The sequence below is a fragment of the Ptiloglossa arizonensis genome, chromosome 10 (assembly GCF_051014685.1).
Source record: "Ptiloglossa arizonensis isolate GNS036 chromosome 10, iyPtiAriz1_principal, whole genome shotgun sequence".
In the NCBI taxonomy this organism is placed as follows: domain Eukaryota; kingdom Metazoa; phylum Arthropoda; class Insecta; order Hymenoptera; family Colletidae; genus Ptiloglossa; species Ptiloglossa arizonensis.
The window spans coordinates 14,392,487-14,410,865 of NC_135057.1; the positions used below are offsets into that span (position 1 = coordinate 14,392,487).

The 18,379-nt window shown below is 45.7% G+C and overlaps 1 protein-coding gene across 6 annotated transcripts in view; it reads right to left on the bottom strand.

The window, feature by feature from the left end:
- Positions 1-18,379, bottom strand: part of Plexa (plexin A) — a 463,061-nt gene that overhangs the window by 333,229 nt on the left and 111,453 nt on the right. The gene's annotated exons all lie outside the window — the stretch shown is intronic.

Genomic DNA, 18,379 nt, shown 5'->3' on the forward strand with positions numbered 1-18,379 from the left:
TTTTCGAGACTTTGGTATCAGGAGAACATGAAGTGCGAGGAGGTATTCCAATCGTACCACTTCTTGGAAATGACGTCATTTCCAAGAATTTCTTCTAGGCGCGAATTTTGAACGAATTTCTGTACTTTAACTGGAATTTCGCACGGTTTTCGAGACTTTGGTATCAGGAGAACATGATGTGCGAGGAGGTATCCCTATCGTGCCACTTCTTGGAAATGACGTCATTTCTGAGAATTTTCGGAATTCCGCGAAAATGACGTCATTTCTGAGAATTTTCGAAAAAATTTTTAGCAAAAGATTTCTTGGAGTAGAGGGAGTGTAAATAAAGTGGGAAAAGAAAAAATGCTAATTATTTTTTACTTAATGAATTTATTGAAATGTATTTGAGTTACATCGATTTTTCTTCACACACACACACACACACACACACACTCCCTTCGCGCTGGTCGACGCTGATCCACTGCGGATCCGCCAACGGTCGGGGCGGGTGGGTGCGGGTTCACAGCGTGTCGGCTCAGATCCGCCGCACGTCCGCTGCGGGTCCGCGCTAACCCGCGCCAGGCCACCCCGACCCGGAGGGTACTGGTCCCCCGGCGCCAACCCTCGCCTCTCCGAGCCGGGCGACCCTGACCCAGAGGGTCCAGGTCCTCCAGAGGAGGAGCTCCTTCCCCCGCGAGTCCTCCTCGAGCCCGCCGCGGGTCTGCAGCGTTTCCGCCCTTCTCCGCGGCGTGCCACCCTGGCCCCGGGGGTCCAGCTCCCCCACAGGAGGAGCTCCGTCCGCCTCGGAGGCTCCCGGGCGAATGAAAATTTCGGCAGCCGGTGGTTCTATTTATACCCTCGAGAAGGTGACTTACCGTTACTACGACTTTATTTATTTGTACGATTTAAGCGAATATTTCAAGAAATTGATGGCTTTTAAGCTATTATTTATACTAGGAACATTGTTAATAATTGTTTAAACTATGGTCCTACGATGGTTGTTAATAATTATGATAAATAAACATCAAGATATGACGAAATCTGCAAAGGCGACCGATTTCGGTGAATGTTTGTTCATTTTCGCGATTGTTACTAACATTTACGCATGTTCTCAATATTAATCGAACAATGTGCATTTTATTTATGCATTAACAATGATTAAATACCTTATAGAAATTGATTTCGATCGAGAATCAAAGTAAAAACGTGTTTCGTAACGTTCCAAAGCATGGAAAGTAATAATTGTCTATTTGGTACATTAATTTAACATTTATTTAATTCTTATAATTATACAATACGCCAAGAAGTTGTATTCTTTTCTTGCAAGCGTCAAAATTCAATTAATCGCTTTTTTAGATGGAGAAATCTTCGTGATAAGCACTGGTAAATCGATAATCGATACGTGTAGCCTTGACATTGTCGGTTGGACCTCAATGAAAAATTCCATCGTGAACAAAGAATATTTCAACGAAATTATATTTTTAGCCATTATTTATACTAGGTCATTATTAATAATTGTTTAAACTACGGTCCTACGACGGTTGTTAATAATTGAACGAATTTTAAAGAAAGTAGGGAGAGCGCTGCCGTTCCTTTTTGGGAAGATTTGCAGTTGATTCGATGGTTAAACAGCTCTTTGACATCACGCGTTCTCTTAGCTCGACGCTGAATCTCTCTGTAGAGCACCAAAGTTGCATCAAATTAAGAGAGTGTAGTCGAGTCGAGTGGATGATTGATGAATCTCGACTATTTCCGCAAATCCGCAAACTTCGATTTATTCGTATAAGGTGCGAGGACGAGAGTTTTCTGGATGTATCGATGATTTTCGACCGGTCTCGTTACGGAAAGTTCGGTAATCTTAGTAATCGTCTACTATTGGTAAATTCTCTCGGTACGGTGGTGCCGTGTGCGGATATTTTTACCAAGTCTCGCCAATAAGAAATTATACGACTTTTCATCGTGCACTTTTCGTCCGATTATCGTCCCGCAAAATTCCTTGAACTTTTTCAGTGACATTTACCCCCTTTGAGCAATGACCTCGAGGATGCCTGCTCGCGCACCAGCTGCAACACCCCCGAGCCCAACCCCATCTGGAACCAGAGGCGCGTCGGATCGTGTAACGGGTTCGCGAAAAAATTCTCCAACGCTTCGCATCGCGAGCTCCTTTCTTTCGGGCGTCCATAGAAAGTCGAGAACTTTTTAATTAGTGTACCTCATTAGCACACGCCTGTATTTCGCGGAATATAATTCTACGGGCTCTCCTTTCCCCCGTTTTCTTTTAATTCACCGACTCCTCGCCGTCCGTTCCACGCGTGCGTCATTACGCGCGCGTAAGTTTTCGTCCGGATTGAACGGGTCTCGAGCCTCGGGATCTGGGTTACGACGACGCTGGTCGATCGTTGACCGAACTAACGATTTCTCGAGCTCGAAACTCCAACGTGGATCGAGATACCGGTCTCGTAAAATTTTGCTACATTTGCGGTGCACTCGATCGACGAGAAAATTCCCATAGAAAACTTACGGAGAATCTTGCAAGAAGAGTTTGTGAAAATAATGAGCAATACGCATCGATATATAGAATATTTGAAGCAATTAGCCGTAAAGGTAGAAAAAAGGATATCAATGTCCCTTTTTTTACCAAAGAACATTAGTGTCCCCGAAAAAATTTGGTCCACTGTAGTCTACGAAATACGTACTACCGATATAATTCTCGTTGTTTCAATTAAGAAGTACGGATCACTCGATTCGACATTTCGAACTCTCGTGTATTCTTTCACGTTCGTTATACGCCAATCGTTCGTTTACTATCGCACTGTGACTACAATTTTGTGTTTTACGCCAGCTGGAGCATTGCAACTACAAAACGTGGATCCCTTCGGTCGGTGCAAGTTCGCTCGGCGATATTTCGATCTTTGGGATCTTCTTGCCTCTGTACACTAATTCCTTCTTTACTCCGGTATAGTTTCCATACAGATTGATCTCTTGAGTGGAAATTGCGAGTCCCGGCAGCGCGCGAGTTCTCCAATCTCGACTTTGACCGTCCACCACGCCCACCGCAGTGTTTAAAGCGCTTGGTTATCGTATTCGAGAATACCCACTGTTAATTTGCGCAAACAAAATACTCGAGCGAATTACCAAGTAATTTTGCGATGCGTTTGCACGTCACCGACAACGCCACTGTTTCGCGAAAGAACGCTCGTCTTTGTAACAATTGTTCTCGCCCAGTTGCGATGAAATTCAATAGTCCGCGGAGACACGCTTGCTTTAACGCGTTGAACGTCACGTGAACCATTGATAATTTTGCGCGGGATCGTAACAGCGTTTAACCTTTGCGCGGTTATCGCGTGGAATTAATTAATGGGCCATCGATGGTCTTTTCGATCATTATTTTTACATAATCTCACGGAGATTCCGTGTCGCGTATTGTGAACGTAAACCGTTGGTTGAAAATTTAACACCGCCTAATTCTTTATTTTACAGCGTAATTAAAATCGTTCCAACGTCAATGAATCTCGCGCGAAGAACAAAAACCCACGCTCGAAGAATTAATTCAAAAGATGCTTGAGATCCTAGGCACGAAATTATCGACGAATCATCGACCGACGATCAATCGTGCATTCGGTTAAAATTCCTACGGTTAAATAAATTGTAACATCGCGACGGATCGTGGATCGCTGGTCGCTGCTCCGAACGATTAAAAAATCCATTCTCGTCCTTCGACGCGCGACGCTCGTGTAATTCTACGTAACGCGATGAAGAAAAATGACGATGAAAAAAGAATCCATCATCGATATCCTTCGACGTACACTCGTGTAATTCTACGTAACGCGATAAAGACGAATGACGATAAAAGAAAAAAAAAAATCCCCCATCGATATCCTTCGACCTGTAATCGCCTAATTCTACGTAACAGGATGAAGAGGAACGACGCTAATCCTTCAACAAACGACGATCTCCTTCGACGAATAATCGCGTAATTCTACGTAACACGAGGGAAGAAAAATGACGTTAAAAACACCCATCGATACCCTTCGATCTACGATTACGCGACTCGTAACATTCTTCTTGCGTAACGATCCTAAACCTACCACCTAGGAGGCAAAGAACGAATGCAAACCGTCGGTGTACCGCGCACGACCACGGTCCGAAAATCGGGTTCTTCGCGCGATAAATCGCAAAGAAATCGATACAGTTTACCAAAAGGGAGTCCACGGAAACTATTTAGTCCCGTCTCTGCAACGGTGTACACCTGGCTCTTTACGAAATCGCCGATCATCGTCCGTCACGATCCGCTCTCCCTCGTCGGTAAGCGTCAGACGCGTATTACGCTGCAGCGGTCTGGTAAAAAGGTTTCTCCCTCCACCATCTCTCGAAGTTTCCATCGAAACGACAGAATAGGGTCGGTGGGAGATCTATCGGCCGATAGAGCGGAATTATGCAAGTGCATCGCGGCCCGACGCGCATCGGCCGCAAGTTTTCAAAACGCGAGCATCGACGTCCGCGCGGTTCGTTCGTTGTTTCGTCTCGCGGGCGTTCCGCTCGTGGTTTTTCTACCACGGTGTCGAAGAAAGAAAACCGAGCGACACGGAGAAATTTCTCTTGCCCTTTTTTACCCCTGTTCTCCAGCCGTGTCACGCTTCCGTTCTCCGATCGTGTCCGGTGAAAAAGATTCTCGAGCAACGCGCTCCAACTGTCGTAGATTTTACGGAGATGCGAGATTTCTCGTAGAATTGAAAAATTCTCGTCGATTATTAAACAGAAATAACTTCGGTGACGCGTCCATTTATGTTTTCCATCGGTCGAAAGTAACCAAAACGTGTAAAAGATTCGCGGAGAAATTTTAGCGACATTTTTTTAACTTTACCGAGTGCAGACACTGAGAAGTGCTTAGACACTGTTTTGAATAAAATTACAATTTTCCCAACTTTGTCCCAGAAACGCTTGGACCGTGTCCGGCAGACTCTCGATTCGTTTCTCTTTGTTAATTACGAGTAAACGAAATATTCTTACCTTCGCGCGAGCGACGTGTTTAAGCTCGATCTCTATCGGACCGGTAACGTAGCCTAACGAGGTCCCGTTGGGCCCGTATGACAACCAAGCATATCGTAACAATTTTAACTGCGCATTAACACTCGCGTTGAAACCAAGCGTCCGTAGAAAATCTCCTCGCGAAGTTACCTGGACACCTGTATTTGCAATTACGATGAAAAGTCCGCCGGTGAACTTCTCGGCGCGAAAAATGGTGACCGTGTGTCACGCGCGATCGAAGGTGAAGAAATATCGTAAATTCGATCGATGGTAAATCTGTTTTTATATATGCGTATAAAATCCTAACGTCCGAAGTAAAACTATTCGTCGAACAGTGGTACCATCTTTGGGTAAAAATAAAACGACGAAGCAGATACCTCCGTTTCTTATCGAACGACGAAACTTATCGAGCAACCTATTACGTATTGTATATCCACTGCTGCGACGTTTACCGTTTTTATACGTGCGTCTAAAGTCCTCTAACGCCTAAAGTAACACTTGTCGAAAGGACCGAGCAATTTGAAAGTGTATCGGTAAAATGTTCGTTCCCGATGTTGGTCGGCGCGCGACAAACCCGTCACGAGTAACGACGATCTCGCCGATTTGTAGCATAGTAATTGCCGGTAACCGGAGCGACGAAAAACCGACCACGACGAAGCCTCGTAATTGCACCGTCGTGTATGACGTTCTCCGCTCCGGGCGACAAGGGTGTACGAAAAGAAGAAGAAAGAAAAAGAAGGAAAAAAAGGAAACAAAAAAAGGGAGAGAGAGAGAGGGAGAGAGAAAAAGGGAAAGAAAAATTTGAAAACCCCGAGCATAAAATTAAATAAGCTCGCCGCGGACTCGTTTACGGGAAACATTATAAACGCTGCGCCACGGGCTTTTTACCGTCTTGCGGCAATAGTCGCGCGAAGAGCAATTCGCCCATTAGACACGGTCGCGTCGTTAAAAATGTCTGTAAGTCTTTTCAGCTGGAAGCGGGCCGAGCGAGGTAGCGCGATTAATTGCACGTCAGAAAGATCGATCTATTGCTCCGGCCCTGCGAGCTTCGCGACAAAGACGACGTGGAACGGAGATTAAAATTCTTTGCCCCGTGGACGGGAGGAAATAAAAGATACCCTGGAACTAGTGGAATTTATCAAAACTTTCGTTCGGTGGAAGACTGTCGCCCGAGTTTCGTAACGCGCGCAACCCTTGGCTGAGACAGAAAGAGAGAGAGAGAGAGAGAGAGATCGCGCGTCGTTGCTTCGAATTTTCGACGTTACACACCGAAGAGACGGAGAGAGAATACGCGCCGAGTTACGAAAGAAAATTACAATTTTCAAACGTCTCGATCGCCCACTCCGCAAACACGGAGACTGAAATTTCAACGTGCCACAAGATCCGTTTGAGAAATTACACGACGAACGTGGAGAGAACGTTTCTAGAATCCAGATTCGAAGATTTGGAATTTTAAAAAAGATATTCTCTTTATTAACCATTAGTCCGCTAGAAGACCCGTTCGGAAGTTACGCGACGAACGTGAAAAGAACGTTTCCAGAATTTCGATTCGAATTTGGAATTTTCAAAAAGATATTCTTTTTATTGGCCATTAGCCGAGATATCGATCGCGTCAAACGAAAGCGGCTGTTCGCCGAGAAAATCGGGAAAGGTGGAAACGAGCGAGGCGAGAGTCGGTCGTTTTCAGCGTTCACTTTCCCCGTTTCGAAAAACGATTTTCCACGCGTCGCGACGCGGCGTGGCTCGGCTCGGCTCGGCCCGTTGTTCCACGGCGACGAGATTACGCCAGAGGCCCCCTCCCGTATATGTCTCGATCTCCGTGAATTGGAACGAGGAAAACGGCACGGTAACTCGACGAACGCTGGCTTTTATCGGAAAGACGAACCGAACTGATTCACAGAGGACTGGTAACGAAGGTGAATCACAGGGAAGACATCCGACGTTGTAAACACTCCAACGGAATACGTATACCAACTTTGTTTAAAGGATTATTCATACTTACGAGACGTGGCTGACTGTATCTTGTAAACATGGCAAAATAAGACACACGTTTGCACGAATCGTTACCATTGTTTTTAGGCGATGAATCGCCCTCCGAGGAATTCTCTACGCGTTGTGTTACATCCTGTATACTGTTAATTGGTGTACAAAGACGGGATATAATTCCTTCTAAAGTACCTTTAACATTTTTTACGAAAAAATGACGATTCATTCGATCGATACACCGGCCGAGTAATATCGAAACGGATGAAATTACGCTCGATCGTCGAGTAACGTGAAAATTAATGGGGATGACGTACGATCGCCGAGAAATCTCGAAGCAAATAAAGATGACGCACGACCACTGTAACGTGAAAACAAATGGGATGACACACGACCGCCGAGAAATCTCGAAGTAAATAAAAATGACATCCGACCATCGAAGAAGATCGAAAGACACTCGACCGTTGAGTAACATGAAAATTAACGAGGATGACGTACGACCGCCGAGAAATCTCGAAGTAAATAAAAATGACACTCGACCATCGAAGAAGATCGAAAGACGCTCGACCGTTGAGTAACATGAAAATTAACGAGGACGACGTACGACCGCCGAGAAATCTCGAAGGAAACAAAGATGACGCACGACCGCCGAGAAACTTCAAACAGATCGCAACGACTCTCGATCGCCGAATAACGACGAATCGGATCGAGTAACGCTTCGACCGCCGAGAAATCTCGTAACGCGCGTCGCGACCGAACTCGCTCGACGCAGATCGCGCGCCCGGTCCGCGAAATCCGTCGAAGAAACGTTTCGCGCAATCCCTGTAACGGGAGAGCAGGAGGAGGAGTAGGAGTAAGAGTAGGAGGACGCGAGCTTTTTTTCCCCCCGGTTCGCGGTTCGAAACTTTTTAATTGCGAGTCTCTCTCCGGCCGAAGCGGGGCCATCCAATTTGCGCGAATGGGATTTTCCTCGAACGTGACGCACTCCATCCCTTTCCAGGTCCCGGTCCCTCGCAGCCCCTCCCAGCCCCTCGCAGCCCCTCGCAGCACCTCGAGCCTCCGCAGCCCGTTCAACCCCTTTCCTTCCTTCCTTCCTTCCGCAGTGTACAGTCCCCGTTCCGGCCGTTTCCGCGATTCTTTTGTGACGTAAAAATTGAATCCGAGCTCCGCAGAGACGCACGGCCGCGCGCGTGCACACGAGCCACGTCTATACCCCTAGACCGGGAACGGGACCACCGACCGCCCTCCGTTTCGCGTCCCTCGGCCATTGTCTCCTTTCTCGTACCCCCGCGCCACCTCTAACCTACCCACCCAAACCCTACCCGTTTCTCCGCACGTCCAGTTTTTCAGGTTAGCTACAGCTTCATTGTCCCGTAGTTTTTGCACATGCCAGCGGCAGAGGTTACCGGGACTCCGATTCTACGTTTCGCCCTTCCCGCTCGGACCGGGGCCCCAACCCCCGCGACACTTTTTTTTTATTCTCGGTCTTCGGTGGTGTCGCTCGTTGAAAACTAGCCGATAACTCGATCCGGCTCGAACGACCGGGGAAGCGCCGCGAATAGACCCGATACGAAGAATACAGCGACGAGGAAGCGGAGCACGGTTTACGCGTTGAACGGCCGGTGGTCACCCGTGACCGACGTTACAAAGTCGCGATCGTACAAAGTGCTCGCGCAGCGTGAAACTCAGTGTAAACTTTTACGTAGAATTACTCTCGTTGGCAATATCGGAAAATAAAAGGTACATGGACGAATTATCGAAAATTTCTACTTTTTACCACTTGAAGAAATGGTTGCTCTTAAAAATGGGGAATTCTTGATAGTAATACTAGAAAATAAAAAGTACATCGACGAATTATCGAAAATTTCTACTTTTCACGATTTGGAGAAATATCGTGGATATTCTCAAGCACGGGAAACTATGGTCAGTGATACCATAAAGTAAAAAGTACATCACACAAATTATCGAATATTTCTACTTTTCACGGTTTGGATATCGCGGACGTTCTTGAATAGGGAAAACTGGCGTGGCGGTCAACGTGTTAGCGCATTGAACGCAACGTCGTGTAAAAATGCAATATCGTTCGGCGAAGCCCTTCGCGCTTCGAGCGGGCCGGCCGAGTGCACTCGTCTCCTTCGGGATGGGTATGCGCCCGGCGATGTTTGTTGTTTTCATTAGAGCGACGATGGGCGGGCTATGGTCATTGAGAGTTCCGAATCGGTGATCGGCAACCTTAAAGGATCGAAGGTAGGGACGAATCCGTGCCACGCGAGCGAATTTCCAATGAAATTTGTTTCGCACCCGGAATTTTATACGCGTGACAATTTTTCAATGTAAATAGAAATTAAAAATATTTCGCAGTAAATTGGATAACAACCGACGAGACTCGAATTCCGAGTAAAATTTGTTTCACGCGCGCAGAATTTTACGAGCTCGATAATTTTTAAAAATACGTACAAATTGGAAATATTTTCCAACAAACGTATAAATCTCTCGAAGGAACGATTACTGGAGGAAGACCAGGTACGGCGAATCTACTTACGAATGAAACTCGTTTTACGTTCGGAATTCCATAAACGTGACAATTTTTTCAAAGTACGTATAAATTGAAAATATTTTGCATCGAATCCAATGACGATCTATCCACGGCGCGCGATTTAATTCCGAATGAAATTTTCGCTTCACGCTCGGAAAATAAATAGAAATTAAAAATATTTTGCGATAAACGAGTGATAACGTAATAACGAATTCCGAATGAAATTCAATTTACGTTCGGGTGTGCGCAAGGTTGGCGAATTTTTCGAATCGACGCAAATTGGACATCTCTCGCGAAAAGTAGCGACCGGTCGCCTCGAACGTTCGCGGTAATTAGAAGCCCTCGTGTCTGCGTAACGAAACAAAACATCGGGGACGAAAGAAATTAAGATGGACGCATCGATCGCTAGGAGTATTGCATCGAGACACGAGTCAATTCCGATCTCATGTATTATAAATGACGCGCTACGGAATAAAGTTCCTCGATGTATTACTCATGATGTACCCGATCGCAATAAGAGTTTCGCGGCCGATATCTTGCGCATCGTGCACGATACGCGGGGAAAATAATTGACGTTAAAAGAATCGTATCGGATTGAAGAAAAAAAAAAAAAAGAAACGTCAAAGCGACGATTAATCGATCGTCCACTGCTTTGAACTTATCGAACGAGCAAATGCGATCGGTCGTACGATTTAACGTAACAATTATCGATAAGCCGGAAGAAATTGAGAGCATCGTTCAAAATATTGATTCGAGATAATAGAAACAATTTTACCAACCTTTAATACATCTAAGACGACGTAGATTTTTACAATTTACGTTATTATTAATTTTACAATATTACATCGTATTTATGGACATTCTGTTCTTGGTAAATTAAATGTAACTTTTACGGTATATTTTTAGCTTCGATCGGCGAATAAAAATTTTTCGCGTATACAGTTTTTAATGTCGGTAGAATTACCGCGATTTTCTACAATATTACGCGTACGTTTGAAATAATACGGCCAACGGTGATTATGCAAACAAGGAGATGCGTAATTCTCGCAAACGCCAACTATTTTCCACGAACTGCTGGATCAACCGAGATCCTGGCACAGGGCGGTGCTTTTTTTTTTTCTCTCGACAGCCGCGTCTCATTGATCCACGGACAACCGGTAAAAAAAAGTTTATCGACCTTAAAAAGGTGGCCTGTCAATTAGTTCCAATTAAGACCGACAACGTCGTGCAGCTTCGCGATCAAGCTTAATCGCCGCCCAAGAAAAAAGCTGCGCCGCTAAAAATACCGGGAAAAGTCTTCTAAAACGTCCCGATCTTTCAAGGTGTCGTGGAAATAATTCGACGAAATTCACGCGCCTTTCTCTCGGCATCTACCCGCGTTGAACACCGTGTCGGTCACCGGTGGCCGACGGTGTGAAAAATGTAAAAAATACTAAGAAGAAAAATGGTAAAATCGCGAAGGAAGAGAAACGTAACCGAATTGTTACTCTCGTGGATATTAATGAATAAAATATAATTTTATTTACACATTAAACAGTGACTTTTATCACCGATGCTTCCGGTGGGGATATCGTAAGTCTTTATCGTAAACTTTATTATTGATTACGGAGAATGAAATTATTCCACCGCGATTTTTTGAGAACTGTAAGTTTCCCTGAAGATTTCTATTTAAACGACACGAGAAAGAAGAGAGAAGAAACAAACACCAATGATACGTTACAAGTTTGTCGAAACTCTTACAAATCGATTGAGAGACGATCTTCGTGAACCAAGAACACGTCCATCCACGTCTTGGTCGGGCAATAGACGTTCAATTGAACGATAAACTACATACTACCAATGCGGAAGAAAGAAAACGGGACTGTATTGTTTGTTCCGACAGGAAAACACCAGATGCAAGACGTCAAACAACTTATCGCAACGAAACGTGCACAAATCAGGCCGCGATGCATATCGGGAATTGCTTCGAAATTAATCACGCTGTAGAAAATTACGAGAAATAAAATTCTCATTTTTTCTTCTCGCAAATACATCTTCCTACGAATTCTACGAATTGGTTTAAATCAAATATTATCGCGATACCTCGCTGGGATCCAAAGTCGTACCATATACGATACGATTTCTAAATGCACATTTTCGCGAGGTGAAGTTTCGTCGAGGTACCAGTAGGTAAAGGGTCAACGAACCTTGCTTGGAATTATTGGATTGTTCGAAAAGTCATTTCATTTTTTTTTTCAGTGAAAATAACGGTGAGAACAACCCAATATTCTCGTTTGAAATAATTCTTTGGGCAAATGACGCGTGAAAAGATATCCCGCGATATCTCGAATCGAGAGAAAGTCGATTTTCCGAGAGAACGAATCTCGTTTAACCCGAAGTGGTTAATTCCTAAATAGAACGAGACGCTCGTCCCGGCGAGCTTGTAACTCGTTCGCGATTCGAGGTATTTCGCCACGGTTGATTCGGGGCCTTGAAACACGCGGAAAACGATCATCGTCGTTCGTTAACCGACGCTTCTCGTCCGCGGACGGTTTTTCTTTCATTAATTATCATTACGGTGCCGTTTCTTTTACCGTCCGGGAAGCTGGACCGCGAAGGAGCCAGCGTGTTAATACGCGTGACTAATTCGGACAGAATGGGAACAGTAGATTATGACCGCGTTTTGCGCGCGGGAAACGCTCGCGCACCACCATTCCCGATTCACCGGTCGTAAATCACGTCGTCTTGTGTTCCGGGAACACGCGGCCGTTTCTAAGAAGCCCCGTGTGGGCAGAACGCTCGAAAAGGTGGGAAAGAAGCTGATATTGAAATTGCGGGAAGAAATAAATATCCTTTATCGTGGACAGTACGGATGGAAAAAAAGTGGAAAACGGAAACCGTGGATGGAAGAAAGGAGTGCACGGAAACCGGGTACGATGTTCTGTGTATTGTGTCTCGCGATAACTTGTCGCGCTTGACCGCGACGAATATTAACGACGGTAATTACTTTTGAATGAAATTTTATCGCCTCCGTTGGAGCGTAAATTGAACACCGAGGAAACACGATTAGGACGAACAATTGTGACGTCCTTGTCTAATAATAAGTTGCTCGATAAGAAACGGAGCCGCTTGGTTCGTCGTTTGATTTCTTTGAAGATGGTACTAGTTGTTGACGAATTGTGTGCGAAATTTTGGGTAGATCCGTCGACAGATTCGTACATTTAGAATCGTTCAAAGTTTAAATGTCGTAGTATTTTTTTACAATGGAAAAACGACGAAAGACGAAAGCATTGTCTTTGATCTGTAAGAATATTCGAAATAAAAATGAAATTGAAACGTGTGATACCTCGAATCGATTCTCCTTTATTCTAAACTCTTCGTTGAAACTTTTCAGCGAGTAGAAGTCGAGACGAAACGTTCGTTTCGTTAGGTTGATAACTCGAACGGAATTATAAACTCGTTCCCGCGTAGCCTAAATAAAATATTTGTACTGGGCGATACAACGGACCATTTTTACGGGGACGATAAAATACAACGTTTATCAACGTCTCGACTCTTTGTTCGCTGACCTCCTCGGAGAGAAGGATGTTAATTAACACGAATTGCCGCAAAAGAAAACACACGGAAGGGATCCTCCTTTCTTTTTCCAGCGATTCGTGTTAATTAACGTCGCGTTTCTGAAACGGCCCCCGAAACGAAGGGCCGAAACGTTAATAAATGTTCCGTTTTACAACCCAGTCATTATTCACCTGCCTTTTAAACGTTACACGAACCGTCACGGTGACCAGAAGTACACTTATCGTCCACGAGATACGATATAATCTTAGAACGGGACATCGATCGTAATGTATTTTCGTACCATTGGGTAAACCGACGGTCGGTTCGGTGTCGGATAATCGTTGCAACGTAGAAAACGATACACGGGTCGCGCGAGCGAGTGGAAAATCGCTCGAAACGCGATTTTCCATCGTGGTTGGGAATCGTGAAAATCGGTGAAATTCCGCGATACGAGGATGCGCGTAGCGTGTATGCAAATAGAACGACACTTGAACCTCTCGTGGCAGACATCGGACTGAGAACACGATAAGATAAACCCACCGTTATCGAAACCGAAAAACGCTTCTAACTGTGTCAATGTTAATTTTCTCCGATTCGCGCTAACCGTATTTCGCTCAGCGTGACGCACACTGTATTTTTTATCGTCGCGTGGACGAAACGCTTCGAAAAATTCTCGCGAAACTGTTCCTGGAAGGATAGAAACGGAAAGTAATTACCACGAAGGGTTTTTTTTTCTTTAATTTTTGCTCCGGATGATCGAGAACGATTACCGGCGAGGCAAATTACGGTAACGTACCATTCAACGTACCCTTTGCCACGTATAGCACTATTCAACGCACCCTTCGCCACGTACAGCACTATTCAACGCACCACTGTAATCTCTATCGCATAATTTCTATTAAACGGAATCGTTACCGCCGTTTGTTCCAATCGTGTTACCTCTAATTTCGTATTTCGATATTTCAAATCGCACCTGTGCGTAGTTCATCGGCCCCGAAAACAATTTCGACTCGAAAACCAGCGTTCTGAACCGGAAGCTTTTCCAAAATCGTGGACACGTCGCGCAACAACCGTGGAACGTTTTCCCAGTGAAAATCGTCTACTCGTTCGTGCTTCTGAACGCGAGCCGTGACTACGTCGAGCAAATTCGGCGAAAGAAAAAGTCAAAAAAAAAAAAAAAAGAAAAAAAAAGAACAGGTCGAGCGTGAAAGTTTTCGGCGGGAGGCGCGTGGCGAAAGAATCGCGTCGAGAAAGAGGAAACGGACCTACGCGCGGGACAAAATGAAAGAAACGGAGTCTCGTCCACGAGTGCTGACCGGAATGAACGAAACGAAGGGAAATAAGAGAGTAACGAGAAAAGAAAGAAAGGGAAAAAAAAAAGAAGAAGCACTGTCCCACGGCAGTCGTCGGCCGGACCAAACAAACAATCTTTATCTCCTTTATGGGCGTCCTTATCTGCGCCAGCCGACTCCTCTCCGGCTTTCCCGTGGCAGGTTCTGCCTTTTTCTCGCCCTCCGCACGTGAAGAGATCCTTTGTGTTTCCCGCATACTTTCTCACCGGGTTCGGTGGGGGGAAGTAAAAGAAAAAAAGAAGGTTAAAAAAATAAGAGACTCTGGGACCGGGCGAGTGAAACAGAGCCCCATGGAACGGGAGAAAGCGAGAGAGGGGAGAAAAATCCCGGCGAAGGAGGGAGCGAGGAGGAGAGGATCGTCCAACGACCCGTCTAGTCACGAAAATTTGAATAAATCTCGCTCGGTATGCGCCACCGTCCTGAATATCATTTCGTTGCTTTCCACAAACCATTCTGGCCCTCCCTCTCTCCCTCCTCTCCTATCCAACGAGAGAACTGAAAATGCCAGCGGCCTCCGCCGCGCTCAATGAAGCGCGAGGATATCTCTCGCCCTGCTCCACCCTAACCCCCACTCCTTGGCCAGGCTCGCGACGTCCGCGATAATAAACCGAGCAAACGTTTTATTATGACTCATTCGTGGGAACCTTTGACATTACGCCTTATGACGCGAAACCACCTGCGTGTCTCGCACCGGCCGCTGGAAACACGATCGACCAACGTCCCGCGAGTCTATTTCCGAAGCCGAAGCCTTTTTCCAGCAACGGAGAAGTCGCTGGACGTCACGCAACGCCACCGACGCCGAGTTCCCTGGATTTTCTAACCCGGGACCGACTGAATGAAACGATTATGCGCGTGGCGTGCAACGCCCGCGTTTCTACCCGCGATACGACGTCACCTCGTGGCCCTTCGATGCAACCGAGGTCTTCCTTTTCTTTATTTTTCCGCGAAGGGTTTTTTTTTTCTCTTCCACTCGAGTTGTTTTTAACGGACGTATCGTAAACGAAGACAGATAGTTCGAGGGACGAGTGACGTACGTCAATATTTGTACGGATGTACGATAACGTTTGCACGGAGGAACGAACGATGTACGATAACGAGCGATTGTAAGATTAGGTAACGATTGAGTTGTAGATTTCAGTCGGTAATAATGTACGGAATATTTGAGATCGAGAGTGGTATAATTATACGGTGGAATCCTTGCGACAATAAATTAATCGATGGGAACGAACCGTGTTCTCTCGTTGTTCCATTAACCTCGTATCCAGACACTTCTGTCAGCTCGATGGAAAAATTCGAAAGAAAAGATCACCGACAAGATTACACCGATGGAAAGATACGCGCGAGTCTACATCGATTACGGAGTATTAATTGCTCGAAAATACGATAAATATCTTATTCCGAGTCGAAGGCTTGCTAAATAATCCGTTTCTCGCGAAGGAAAGAAGAGTCGCGTGTAATTTTTACGTCCACGTAAGTTCCTTCGAATCGGAAACCGTGTTGAATATCGTCGACTCGACTCACCGGAAGAGGACCGATTCGTAGACAGAATTTGTTAGAACTTTACCGACCTTGGTATTTTTCATTTGGTGTCCGGACGTGACCATTTAGTCAGTGATTCGTCGCCATGCCCTATGACTCTATTATATTCTACTATTTAAATGAACGTTCTATTTACTTTTTCCCTCGTGTTCAACAATTCCATTATTCCCCCGAATTCTCGAATTCTCGTCGACGATGGGAACGCGCTGCGTGAAACTTTGATCCGTAACGGTTCACGAGGATCGTCGTGTTCGAATCGATCGAAGATCGCGGGAAGCTTCCGGTTCACGATCTCTCGGCACCGCGGTTGTTGTATCGTCCGTCGAAGGTTTTCGATACCGCCACCTGTTACGTAAATACGAGCGCGGCGAGGCTCTCTCTCGGAGATGCGGCCAATTGATTTACGTCGTAATGGGCCGCGAGGACGAATCGTGGCCTTCTGGTAAGAGGGCCATCCTACCTGGCAACCATTCAGCGAATTATCGATTTCGAGGACCGTCTGCTACGCGCTCGATCGTTGTCGCGTAATTCGATTTCTTTGTTTAATCTCGTCTACCATTTTCGAAACGACGTTACGCTCGTTGCCGCCGGATCAAAATTTAATCGTTGCTCCGAACTCGGTCGCTATAGAAACCAGCTCTCCTCGGTCGTTTACCAAGCGATACAAGCTCGTCGCAAAGCGAGCGATATACACACCAGAGAATTGCTTTGTACGGTTATTGTAATTTCATCATTATTTGCGCAGTCATTATTACGCGGTAATAATTACTCGCACGGTTCACGTTGTACAATAATTATTTGCGCAGCTATTATTATGTAACAATTATTATCATTTGTTTCACGGGCTGGGACAATTCTGGTATACAAAGGAATCGAAAAGAGCGCAATGACGATCGATCTTGAGAATCGACAACGGTGTTTCGAAATTAACCCTAGTTCCTCGTAATGTATTACTCCAGGATCGCAACCATCGTAACAGACACGAACGGATGCTTCTGTATTTTAGCGGTACCGCTGCAAAGTTCAAATTTTCGACCCAAGCACCTCGAGTGTACGATCGAACGGAAGTACGCATTCCAGTTAATTAATCCAAGGATTCGAGGTACGGAAGTAGAAGCTACTAATTTGCTTGGACGTAACAAGGGAAACACCCCGAGTAGTTCGCAGGTATACCTAACGAAACGTGCAAAACATTAGGCAAGATTGCTCGGTAATTTTAAAAGTATACGCAAAGTCTCTTGATCTTCGATCGTTCCACGATGCAAGAATTCTTTCGACGACACTTCGAGCTCGCAGTATCGAAAACGTATCAAAAACTACCGAGTATCTACACCTACTGTACTGCACGTTTCGTTAATAATCTGTACCTCGTCGTCTTGGAGTAAAAATCGACCTCTCGAGATTCGTCCCTTCGAAACAGGACAGTGTAGAATTTTCACCCCGAACGAAACTCCCAAAACTGTAAATATTCCAAGAAAGAACGTACCTGGAGGTTTGCGAGCCATCGAGATAATTAACGCGCGATTCACAGCTCCGAATCCTCCAAGAGCGATGTAACAGTTGCGAAAAAGTTCGCTCGACGATTATATAAAATACTTCTTCCCCTCGCGCGACACAGCTCGTTTCGGGCCCGTTTCGATGCAAGCTGTACGCGTCGTTGGTGGATCGTAATTCAATTTATAATCGGTAACGCGCAATTGAACGTTCGATACTCGATTCGTAACAAGACGCGTACGAGTAGGAACGAACGCGGCGACTCGCACGGCACCGCATCCAAAGTTTACTTTATATTCAGCCGTATGTAAATGAGAAACGATCGTTCAGTCGCCGCGAGCACGGTTCGCGGACCGATCGTGGGTGCGCGTGTAAAATCGAGCAAGAAAGCACGCGCCCCGTTCTCGTGTTTCTTTCGTAGGGGTTCTTTAAGCCCCTTCCCGGCGCTGTCACGCGATAAGAAACTCGATGGCGGTTTACCGATTACCCGACGGTGGTAAAGCAACCGTTCCTGAATGCAAATCGACACCGATGGACGAAACGTAGGACCGTTATCGTACACAGACGAGAACGAGAACGAGAACGAGAACGAGAACGACGACGACGACGGTCCCGTAAAGAGGAAAATCCATTTATGGCTCCTGCTCGCGACTCGCGCACTTCAACCGTACACGTTCGACTTTGATCGTGCCTCTTGAACGACGCTTTTATTATTGAATTTGCTCCCTAAACTCGCGGTCTGTACCACCGCGGCGAATCGAAGCCCAGAGTTTCGCGAAACACGCTGCAACACGCTGACGAATCGCGATTCATCGGGGATTTCGAGCCGAGAAACTCGCGAAACGTTAACCACTGTGCATACTCCACGGTTATGGTTCCGACTAAACGCTCACCGGCCATGGAATATCGTTTGCTCGGGATCGTGAATTTC